Genomic DNA, 12500 nt, shown 5'->3' with positions numbered 1-12500 from the left:
GTAAACACAGACCAGGTACGAACAGGTTTTCATCATGTTTCTCTGTCCATCTGCCAGTCCATGAATCTTTAACCCCATCCAGAGTGATCATCACTCAGTATGGAGCCAGTGACTTTCAGCTCCATTTCCCCTGGCTGTCTCCTCTGTGGAGGGCCTGACTACACATCACCTTCATGGCTCAATGCACGCTTTCAGAATAGCCCAAGCGAAAGGCTTAACCCCAAAGAGATGGTGTTTAAGACGGTCCATCATCCTTCCTCCTCCTCCTCTCTTCCTGTGTTAAATGGTGCACCACATGCCCATGGCCCTGGGGTTGTTATGTAAAAGAGCCACCGTATCGTGTCTGAGGCACACATGGCCCTCTCTCTCCTGGTCACGCATGTGTGTGTGTGTCCTTCAGCCAGAGGGATAGATGCCCCTCTCTCTCTTGCTTGACAAGATCTTATCTGGTTCCCCTCTCTCTCCTGTTCTCTCCTCCTCTCCTCTCTCCTCCTCTCCCCTCCTCTCTCCAGCTGCAAATAACTAGATTTCTCCTTAACTAAGTGAATTAGTCAACACACAAAATACATTTAATCACTTTTGATGAATTGGTTATTTCAATGAGACACAGAGTTATACCGTGCAGAAGGCTGACGCACGCATATGTACAGGCGATGCGAGACAAAGACGGTCACTGAGACGCACCTCCTCTCCTTCTGCTGTTTAACATGCAGGGCTCATTGTGGAGGGGTCTGGTGTGAGCGTGATGTAAATGAGGTTGTATTACAACAGGGAGGTTGCAGGAGGACCATGTTGTGGGAGGAGGCTGATGACCCACATGGTAGAGACAAACACACAGTCCTAGTCAGAGACATGGTAGAGACAGACACACAGTCCTAGTCAGAGACATGGTAGAGACAGACACACAGACCTAGTCATGGTAGAGACAGACACACAGTCCTAGTCAGAGTCATGGTAGAGACAGACACACAGACCTAGTCAAAGACATGGTAGAGACAGACACACAGTCCTAGTCAGAGACATGGTAGAGACAGACATGGTAGAGACAGACCTAGTCAGAGTCATGGTAGAGACAGACACACAGACCTAGTCAGAGACATGGTAGAGACAGACACACAGACCTAGTCATGGTAGAGACAGACACACAGACCTAGTCATGGTAGAGACAGACACACAGACCTAGTCATGGTAGAGACAGACACACAGACCTCATGGTCAGAGACATGGTAGAGACAGACAGTCCTAGTCAGAGACATGGACAGAGACAGACACACAGACCTAGTCATGGTAGAGACAGACACACAGTCCTAGTCAGAGACATGGTAGAGACAGACAGTCCTAGTCAGAGACATGGTAGAGACAGACACACAGACCTAGTCATGGTAGAGACAGACACACAGTCCTAGTCAGAGTCATGGTAGAGACAGACACACAGACCTAGTCAAAGACATGGTAGAGACAGACACACAGTCCTAGTCAGAGACATGGTAGAGACAGACATACAGACCTAGTCAGAGACATGGTAGAGACAGACACACAGACCTAGTCAGAGACATGGTAGAGACAGACACACAGACCTAGTCATGGTAGAGACAGACACACAGACCTAGTCATGGTAGAGACAGACACACAGACCTAGTCATGGTAGAGACAGACACACAGACCTAGTCAGAGACATGGTAGAGACAGACAGTCCTAGTCAGAGACATGGTAGAGACAGACACACAGACCTAGTCATGGTAGAGACAGACACACAGTCCTAGTCAGAGACATGGTAGAGACAGACAGTCCTAGTCAGAGACATGGTAGAGACAGACACACAGACCTAGTCAGAGACATGGTAGAGACAGACACACAGACCTAGTCATGGTAGAGACAGACACACAGTCCTAGTCAGAGTCATGGTAGAGACAGACACACAGACCTAGTCAGAGACATGGTAGAGACAGACAGTCCTAGTCAGAGACATGGTAGAGACAGACACACAGACCTAGTCATGGTAGAGACAGACACACAGTCCCAGTCAGAGACATGGTAGAGACAGACAGTCCTAGTCAGAGTCATGGTAGAGACAGACACACAGTCCTAGTCAGAGTCATGGTAGAGACAGACAGTCCTAGTCAGAGACATGGTAGAGACAGACACACAGTCCTAGTCAGAGACATGGTAGAGACAGACACACAGACCTAGTCAGAGACATGGTAGAGACAGACACACAGACCTAGTCATGGTAGAGACAGACACACAGTCCTAGTCAGAGACATGGTAGAGACAGACACACAGACCTAGTCAGAGACATGGTAGAGACATACACACAGTCCTAGTCAGAGACATGGTAGAGACAGACACACAGTCCTAGTCAGAGACATGGCAGAGACAGACACACAGACCTAGTCATGGTAGAGACAGACACACAGACCTAGTCAGAGACATGGTAGAGACAGACACACAGACCTAGTCAGAGACATGGTAGAGACAGACACACAGACCTAGTCAGAGACATGGTAGAGACAGACAGTCCTAGTCAGAGACATGGTAGAGACAGACACACAGACCTAGTCATGGTAGAGACAGACACACAGTCCTAGTCAGAGACATGGTAGAGACAGACACACAGACCTAGTCATGGTAGAGACAGACACACAGTCCTAGTCAGAGACATGGTAGAGACAGACACACAGACCTAGTCAGAGACATGGTAGAGACAGACACACAGACCTAGTCAGAGACATGGTAGAGACAGACACACAGACCTAGTCAGAGACATGGTAGAGACAGACACACAGTCCTAGTCAGAGACATGGTAGAGACAGATACACAGACCTAGTCAGAGACATGGTAGAGACAGACACACAGACCTAGTCAGAGACATGGTAGAGACAGACACACAGACCTAGTCAGAGACATGGTAGAGACAGACACACAGACCTAGTCATGGTAGAGACAGACACACAGTCCTAGTCAGAGTCATGGTAGAGACAGACACACAGTCCTAGTCAGAGACATGGTAGAGACAGACACACAGTCCTAGTCAGAGACATGGTAGAGACAGACACACAGACCTAGTCAGAGACATGGTAGAGACAGACACACAGTCCTAGTCAGAGTCATGGTAGAGACAGACACACAGTCCTAGTCAGAGTCATGGTAGAGACAGACACACAGTCCTAGTCAGAGACATGGTAGAGACAGACACACAGTCCTAGTCAGAGACATGGTAGAGACAGACACACAGACCTAGTCAGAGACATGGTAGAGACAGACACACAGTCCTAGTCAGAGTCATGGTAGAGACAGACACACAGTCCTAGTCAGAGTCATGGTAGAGACAGACACACAGTCCTAGTCAGAGACATGGTAGAGACAGACACACAGTCCTAGTCAGAGACATGGTAGAGACAGACACACAGACCTAGTCATGGTAGAGACAGACACACAGTCCTAGTCAGAGACATGGTAGAGACAGACACACAGACCTAGTCACGGCAGAGACAGACAGACAGACAGACCTAGTCACGGCAGAGAGAGAGACAGACAGACAGACAGACAGACCTAGTCACGGCAGAGAGAGACAGACAGACAGACCTAGTCACGGCAGAGAGAGACAGACAGACAGACCTAGTCACGGCAGAGAGAGACAGACAGACCTAGTCACGGCAGAGAGAGACAGACAGACAGACAGACAGACCTAGTCACGGCAGAGACAGACAGACAGACAGACAGACAGACAGACCTAGTCACGGCAGAGAGAGAGAGACAGACAGACCTAGTCACGGCAGAGAGAGACAGACAGACAGACAGACCTAGTCACGGCAGAGAGAGACAGACAGACAGACCTAGTCACGGCAGAGACATGATTCTAAAAGTGCCATGACCGTCACCATCAAAAGACACAAATCTTATGGGAAAATGAATGTAAAACGTCCTGTTTGTAGGGCGGGACTGTTGGTTGGCTGGGCAGGCAGATGGTCCGGTTTGTAACGGTGTAGGTGCCAATGAGCCAGGCACGACTTCTGAGGAGATATGGAGGGGATGGAGGGAGGGGGCGGAGGTAGATGACAGGGGTGATGGAGAGGAAGTGTGGTCTGTTTGTTATTCCACCTCTCGGATACTTCCTTCCAGGCACACTCTCGAAAAGATCACCACACTGATCGAGCCACCCCCCCCCGCTCTTCTCTCTCTCCCTCTCTCTTCTTTCCCCCTCCCATCTTCTCTCCTTTCCCCCTCCCCATCTTCTCTCTCCCTCCCTCTTCATTCCCCCTCCCCATCTTCTCTCTCTCCTTTCTCTCCCCATCTTTCCCCCTCCCCATTCCCCCTTCTCTCTCTCCTTTCTTCCCCTCCCCATCTTCTCTCTCCCTCTCTTCTTTCCCCCTCCCCATCTTCTCTTCATTCCCCTCCCCATCTTCTCTCTCCCTCTCTCTTCATTCCCCCTCCCCATCTTCTCTTTCATTCTCCTCTCTTCTTTCCCCCTCCCCATCCCCATCTTCTCTCTCTCTTCATTCCCCCTCCCCATCTTCTCTCTCTCTCTCCCTCCCCTCTTTTCATTCCCCCTCCCCATCTTCTCTCTCTCTTCATTCCCCCTCCCCATCTTCTCTCTCTCCCCCTCTCTTCCCCCCCCCTTCTTTCCCCCCCCTCCCCCTCCCCATCTTCTCTCTCCCCATCTCTCTTCTTTCTTTCCCCCTCCCCATCTTCCCTCTCTCTCTCCCTCTTCATTCCCCCTCCCCATCTTCTCTTTCCCCCTCCCTCCCCCTCTCTTCATTTTCTTCCCCCTCCCCATCTTCTCTCTCTCCCCCTCTCTTCTTTCCCCCTCCCCATCTTCTCCCCATCTTCTAATCTCTCCTCCCCCTCTCTCTTCTCCCCCATCTTCTCTCTCTCTTTCATTCCCCCTCCCCCTCTCTCTTCTTTCCCCCTCCCCATCTTCTCTCTCCCTCCCCATCTTCTCTCCTCCCCATCTTCCCTCCCTCCCTCTCCTTTCCCCCTCCCCATCCATCTTCTCTCTCTTTCCCCCTCCCCCTTCTCTCTCCTTTCTTCCCCCTCCCCATCTTCTCTCTCTCCCTCTTCTTTCCCCCCATCTTCTCTCTCTCCCCCCTCTCTTCATTCTCCTCCCTCTTCATTCCTCCCTCCCCATCTTCTCTCTCCCTCCCTCTCTTCATTCCCCCTCCCCATCTTCTCTCTCTCTCTCTCTTCTTTCCCCCCCCTATCCTCTCTCCCCCTCTCTTCATTCCCTCTCTTCATTCCCCCTCATTCCCCCTCCCCATCTTCTCTCCCTCTCTCTTCATTCCCCCTCCCCATCTTCCCATCTTCTCTCTCTTTCCCCCCCCTCTCTTCATTCCCCCTCCCCATCTTCTCTCCCTCTCTCTTCTTTCCCCCTCCCCATCTTCTCTCCCTCTCTCTTCTTTCCCCCCTCCCCATCTTCTCCCTCTCTTCTTTCCCCCTCCCCCCTCCCCATCTTCTCTCTCTCTCTTCTTTCCCCCTCCCCATCTTCTCTCCCTAAACCAGCGAATAACTTAACTGTAATGGCCTGGCTGAATGGGGAAGGCACTTAGTGCTCCATGCCTGTAATGCCTTCTGTCTTTCCATAATTGAAAATGTTACTTTTCTTTAAGGAGCACATGGCCTTATAGGATGGCCTGTATGGGAAACAGTTAAAGTCACCTGCCTTAATTATTGTTAGGAAGTTGTGTTATTTTGTTAAGCACTGTTAGGTAGCTGTTCGGTAGCTTTCGACCAGACTCTGCACATCTCTAAGTACCTCGTGAAATGAAGAAGCTGCGTATGTCATGAATTGGAGATGTCTTTAACTCCAGCTATGTGCGCAAATTGGTGTTTATTTGCGCTGGCTGGGAGAGGAGGAGATGGGTTCTGTGGAAGAAACACTGGTCTGAACTCTTTCCTAATGCTGCATGGTTAACTGGAGCAATGCCACACTTTTGGCCCGCTCTCCCCTGCATTACTACACCCTCCTATAGTACTACACCCTCCTATAGTACTACACCCTCCTAAAGCACTACACCCTCCTAAAGCACTACAACCTCCTATAGTAGTAAACCCTCCTATAGTAGTAAACCCTCCTATAGTAGTAAACCCTCCTATAGTAGTACACCCTCCTATAGTACTACACCCTCCTATAGTACTACACCCTCCTATAGTACTACACCCTCCTATAGTACTACACCCTCCTATAGTACTACACCCTCCTATAGTACTACACCCTCCTATAGTACTACACCCTCCTATAGTACTACACCCTCCTATAGTACTACACCCTCCTATAGTACTACACCCTCCTATAGTACTACACCCTCCTATAGTACTACACCCTCCTATAGTAGTAAACCCTCCTATAGCAGTAAACCCTCCTATAGCAGTACACCCTCCTATAGCAGTACACCCTCCTATAGCAGTACACCCTCCTATAGCAGTACACCCTCCTATAGCAGTACACCCTCCTATAGCAGTACACCCTCCTATAGCAGTACACCCTCCTATAGCAGTACACCCTCCTATAGTACTACACCCTCCTATAGTAGTACACCCTCCTATAGTACTACAACCTCCTATAGTACTACAACCTCCTATAGTACTACAACCTCCTATAGTACTACAACCTCCTATAGTACTACAACCTCCTATAGTACTACAACCTCCTATAGTACTACAACCTCCTATAGTACTACAACCTCCTATAGTACTACAACCTCCTATAGTACTACAACCTCCTATAGTACTACAACCTCCTATAGTACTACAACCTCCTATAGTACTACAACCTCCTATAGTACTACAACCTCCTATAGTACTACACCCTCCTAAAGCAGTACACCCTCCTAAAGCAGTACACCCTCCTATAGTAGTACACCCTCCTATAGTAGTACACCCTCCTATAGTAGTACGCCCTCCTATAGTAGTACGCCCTCCTATAGTAGTAAGCCCTCCTATAGTAGTACACCCTCCTATAGTAGTACACCCTCCTATAGTAGTACACCCTCCTATAGTAGTACACCCTCCTATAGTAGTACACCCTCCTATAGTAGTACACCCTCCTAAAGCAGTAAACCCTCCTAAAGCAGTACACCCTCCTAAAGCAATACACCCTCCTATAGTAGTACACCCTCCTATAGTAGTACACCCTCCTATAGTAGTACACCCTCCTATAGTAGTACACCCTCCTATAGTAGTACACCCTCCTATAGTAGTACACCCTCCTATAGTAGTAAACCCTCCTATAGTAGTACACCCTCCTAAAGCAGTACACCCTCCTATAGTAGTACACCCTCCTATAGTAGTACACCCTCCTATAGTAGTACACCCTCCTATAGTAGTACACCCTCCTATAGTAGTACACCCTCCTATAGTACTACAACCTCCTATAGTACTACAACCTCCTATAGTACTACAACCTCCTATAGTACTAACCTCCTATAGTACTAACCTCCTATAGTACTAACCTCCTATAGTACTAACCTCCTATAGTACTAACCTCCTATAGTACTACAACCTCCTATAGTAGTAAACCCTCCTATAGTAGTAAACCCTCCTATAGTAGTAAACCCTCCTATAGTAGTACACCCTCCTATAGTAGTACACCCTCCTATAGTAGTAAACCCTCCTATAGTAGTACACCCTCCTATAGCAGTACACCCTCCTATAGCAGTACACCCTCCTATAGCAGTACACCCTCCTATAGCAGTACACCCTCCTATAGCAGTACACCCTCCTATAGCAGTACACCCTCCTGTAGCAGTACACCCTCCTATAGCAGTACACCCTCCTATAGCAGTACACCCTCCTATAGCAGTACACCCTCCTATAGCAGTACACCCTCCTATAGCAGTACACCCTCCTATAGCAGTACACCCTCCTATAGCAGTACACCCTCCTGTAGCAGTACACCCTCCTATAGCAGTACACCCTCCTATAGCAGTACACCCTCCTATAGCAGTACACCCTCCTATAGTAGTAAACCTGCAGAAAGGTAGCTTTCTCAGCCACTTCTTACAAGTCTTCCCTGCTCTCATAAGTTCCACATCAGAGTCAGATCCTAAATTACCTTAATTGACCCTTCGGTGAGTGGCTGCATGCAGACTGACCGCAACAGTAAAACAGAAATATCTGGACCGTCTGTGAATGGGACAGTTTGTTCCTGGTCCAGATAGTTCTTCTGGTTGATTGAGGTTGAGGAGAGCAGTTAAGGTTAAGTTGCTATGCTAGCTATCTATGCTCCATTATTTCTCCTTGACAGAATCCTTGCCTACCCATTGTCACTGTTTTTGAGCTATTTTTGGTCCCCTTACACCAGGGCTGTTGCTGAGCAGTTTGAGATATTGTAGTCCTGTATAGTTTACCCACCCAATGCCTGGCTTACACCACACTGAGATTGTTCAAGGCTTCCTTGCACTTCTTCAATAATTCAAAAGTCACTACAGTGCTGCTTGTGGATGTGGTGGAAAACTTTCCTAGTTTGTCAGATGGTCTCCTTGTGAATCATCCTCATGAGTCCAACAGAGGTGTGAGAACGTCAAGCTGTCGCGAGGCCACAAATAGCTGGTATGGCTGTAGGGAAGGGTCTATCAGAGACAGCATGCAGATGGACACACAACCAGAGATCCTCAGTGACTACACTGACCTCTGATGGACATGATCCAGCATACTGTAGTTATGTCTTAGAGATGCAAAATGACAGTAACATACCTAAAATTCCCAGTTTTTTTCAGAAATCCTGGTTAAAAGATTACCGGAATCAGGAAGAAATAAGCAGAGAATCTGGAAGTCATCATGAATTGTATTTTTTTGTCAACTCTACAGAACTGAGTAGAAACTAAAAGCAGAAGAAATCTTAGGCTAGCAGCACTACTCTGCCTCATGACATCTGGTGCTATTCTCTTCCCTTTAAACCAGGACAGACAACTCTCTCTCCAAACCCTGATCTGTATTCCAGCATCATGGCCCTGAGTCTCTGCATCACTGCAGTCCTATAGGTAACCTAACGTGGCAGGTGTAGAAACACACCTGAGCAGAGTTCCCACTTCCGTTTTTCTGGTGGAACGGAAGTGAGGATGAAAATACTGTATCCTTGAAAAGTGGATGTTATGTTTTGTGGTGACTCCGCATAGCCTTTCCTAAAGCAGGAGCAAGAAGAACCCCTGCCTGGGGCAGTGCATTGATTGGTTGCTAGGCTGGCTGCTTAACATCCAGCCATAGGTATGTTAAGGATTATTAGGCAGACAGGTTTCTTCTGGTTCTGCTCTGTTCAGAAGTACAGTATGATGTGGCCCTGTTTCTATCTATCTATCTGCCCTGCCTGGGACTAACCAACTAGCACACTGATGGGGAACATATCTTTTCAAACCAAAAACAAAAACACATTTCATGAATAAATAAAAAAGGAGAGAGACTGAAAAAGAGATTGTCCGAAAGGAAGAGGCACAAAATAAAACAGCTATGGGAAAGGGTTATAACAGTAGCAGCCTTCTATGCAATTTGATCATTTCAAATTGGCCCTCGCTCTCTCTCCTTTCTCTAGAGATGATGACATTCAACACCAGTGTTTTTTTTTTTCTTTTACCAAGTCTGGTGAGATTGTGGAAGAACTGCAGTACAATTATATTTGTCCTTTGGAGTTATCACCGTTATCTAGACACAGTGGAGACTAGGACCAAAGTTCAGCTCAACTTGGGCTGTCTGTCTCAAGCGCCTGATGCTTTCTGCACGTCTCTAACCTCGTTGTGTTTCTATGTCCCTCTCTGTCGCCACAAAGACGTGAGGTAGAGACAGTCCCTTTTTATCAAAGGTTCCAAGGGTATCTTTATGAGCCCAAACCCAGCAACAACCCCATGGTTTCTCCCAATAACAGGTGAGTGAGCAGCCTAAACGATGCCACCTCAGCTGGCAGCCAGGGTAGCGTGTGGATCATAATGTGGTTCTAATAGGCCGTGTAAATGATTATTTATAATGATGACCTGGAATATGGTGATGTCCAGGACAGCTGTTTAATTACTTCCAACAACAGAGGCAGAGAGACCGATCCGGAGGGGACGCTGCCAAGTACTGCAGCAACACGACACTGCATCAGAGATGTGACAACACTGGGAGTCTGTGTTTGGATACAACAAGGAGGCCCCCAACTATACTGCAGATATCGCTTTTTCACAACAACAAAAATGTAACTTGTTATAAGTAGCCTAACATTTATCAGTACATAACCTAGTTACATATAAAGCTCAGACAAGGCTCTCTCTCTCTGAGTACAGGCACCTCTATTGTTATGCTGAGTGCACTCTGAATGCACGGCTTTGTCTGCCTGCTATCTCAGGGACTTTGTCACAGAGACATATTAACGTAATGCTTGAACGTTGAAAGCGTTGTGCTTTATGATCGCTAGGCTACTTGCTATGTTCATTTTCATTCAGATAAGTAGTTGGATTAGACTACAGACAATGAACACATTTCATGAGCGGGGCAGTATCATGTTATCCTTTTAACCGCCTGGCCTTTCAGTCTATACGTACCCGCTAGAGAACGTTTAGCATACGGATCAGATGCTTATCAAACTGCAAGGTGTGCAAACATAAGCATTAATGCTTTAGAAATAGTGCATAAACTATTGTAAAGCATGTATTACATGAAGAAATATTAGTGGAAATATGCCGAATGTAAAATACAACAAGAATAGTTATGTCTTTAGACTTCCAGTCAATGACTCATCAACATTCTAACAAGTCTAATAAATACATTTCATATATGCTATTGGAAGAATAACAATTTGTTTGCGTTTATAAAGGTCTTGGGTAACATTAAAGTACATCAAATTAATTATTTCAAAGAACAGAAATACATTTTCATGAGTTTATGTTCATCTAGGCTACAAATAAAAACCAAAAACCACTATTTCAAGTCCATCACAAAGAAGTCCATTATAGTTTTGTTTTGGCAGGTCTAAAGAAACATTGTGGAAATAAGAAAATGGATTTAAAAGAAAACCAGAATATAATACTTGAAGTTTATTATGTTGCTAGTCTTTGCTTCGTAGCCAAAGCTATGCTGCCGTACGAGTGGTCAGGTGCTGAACGCACGGACAGTGCAGATATTCTGGGATAAAGTTACATTTTATAGAGATGCACCTCTTGAATTTTCAGAGATATTTGACAAAAGTTAAGTGTCATAGAAACTGCGGAATATGATCTTTCTGATCCTATATAGAAATCAAAACATTTGACCTGCATGTGAGGATTTGATAAAGTGACGCCCCTCTGTCAATTACAAGATGCACCCATCTCTTCATGTACAATTTGACAACTGAAAATATTGTCAAATTATACGATAAACACGAGCGCTCGAACGCTGATAAATAGGGACAACAAAAACTCATCATTGCACTATTTTCTTTCCAAATTAAATCGCCCTCGTCATTCTGTTGGGCTTCATTTGAATTCAATTGTGAGGCAATGTGTACAATTATCGGCCATTCATCCATTTGCCATTCATTCTTTGAGGAGACAGAGAGGCATTAGCACCTGTCTGGGTAACAACGTCCTACAGCACATGGTCTTGGCTGGTAAAAAGGCTGGAAATACGTTTCTGTTTGTGATTTCAAAATGCCGACAAATGAGCAGTTTCTATGTTGGTCTATGGCGGTTCTGGTGTTACAGCAGTTTCTATGTTGGTCTATGGCGGTTCTAGTGTTACAGCAGTTTCTATGTTGGTCTATGGCGGTTCTAGTGTTACAGCAGTTTCTATGTTGGTCTATGGCGGTTCTGGTGTTACAGCAGTTTCTATGTTGGTCTATGGCGGTTCTAGTGTTACAGCAGTTTCTATGTTGGTCTATGGCGGTTCTAGTGTTACAGCAGTTTCTATGTTGGTCTATGGCGGTTCTAGTGTTACAGCATTTTCTATGTTGGTCTATGGCGGTTCTAGTGTTACAGCAGTTTCTATGTTGGTCTATACCGGTTCTAGTGTTACAGCAGTTTCTATGTTGGTCTATAGCGGTTCTAGTGTTACAGCAGTTTCTATGTTGGTCTATAGCGGTTCTAGTGTTACAGCAGTTTCTATGTTGGTCTATAGCGGTTCTAGTGTTACAGCAGTTTCTATGTTGGTCTATGCGGTTCTAGTGTTACAGCAGTTTCTATGTTGGTCACGGTTCTCAGTGTTACAGCAGTTTCTAGTTGGTCTATGGAGCGGTTCTGGTGTTACAGCAGTTTCTATGTTGGTCTATGGCGGTTCTAGTGTTACAGCAGTTTCTATGTTCCAGTCAGTGGCAGGTTCTAGTGTTACAGCAGTTTCTATGTTGGGCTATGGCGGTTCTAGTGTTACAGCATTTTCTATGTTGGTCTATGGCAGTTCTAGTGTTACAGCAGTTTCTATGTTGGGCTAAGAGGCGGTTCTAGTGTTACAGCAGTTTCTATGTTGGTCTATGGCGGTTCAAGTGTTACAGCAGTTTCTATGTTGGTCTATGGGGTTCTAGTGTTACAGCAGTTTCTATGTTGGTCTATGGCGGTTCTAGT

General features: G+C 46.4%; 1 protein-coding gene across 2 annotated transcripts in view; it reads right to left on the bottom strand.

Annotated features, from left to right (window-relative positions):
* Positions 1-12500, bottom strand: part of LOC112264633 (trafficking protein particle complex subunit 9-like) — a 322924-nt gene that overhangs the window by 165064 nt on the left and 145360 nt on the right. The gene's annotated exons all lie outside the window — the stretch shown is intronic.

Source organism: Oncorhynchus tshawytscha, linkage group LG13 (genome assembly GCF_018296145.1).
Source record: "Oncorhynchus tshawytscha isolate Ot180627B linkage group LG13, Otsh_v2.0, whole genome shotgun sequence".
NCBI lineage: Eukaryota > Metazoa > Chordata > Actinopteri > Salmoniformes > Salmonidae > Oncorhynchus > Oncorhynchus tshawytscha.
The sequence above is the reverse complement of the archived record's forward strand: the minus strand, read 5'-3'. Positions and strand labels throughout refer to the sequence as shown.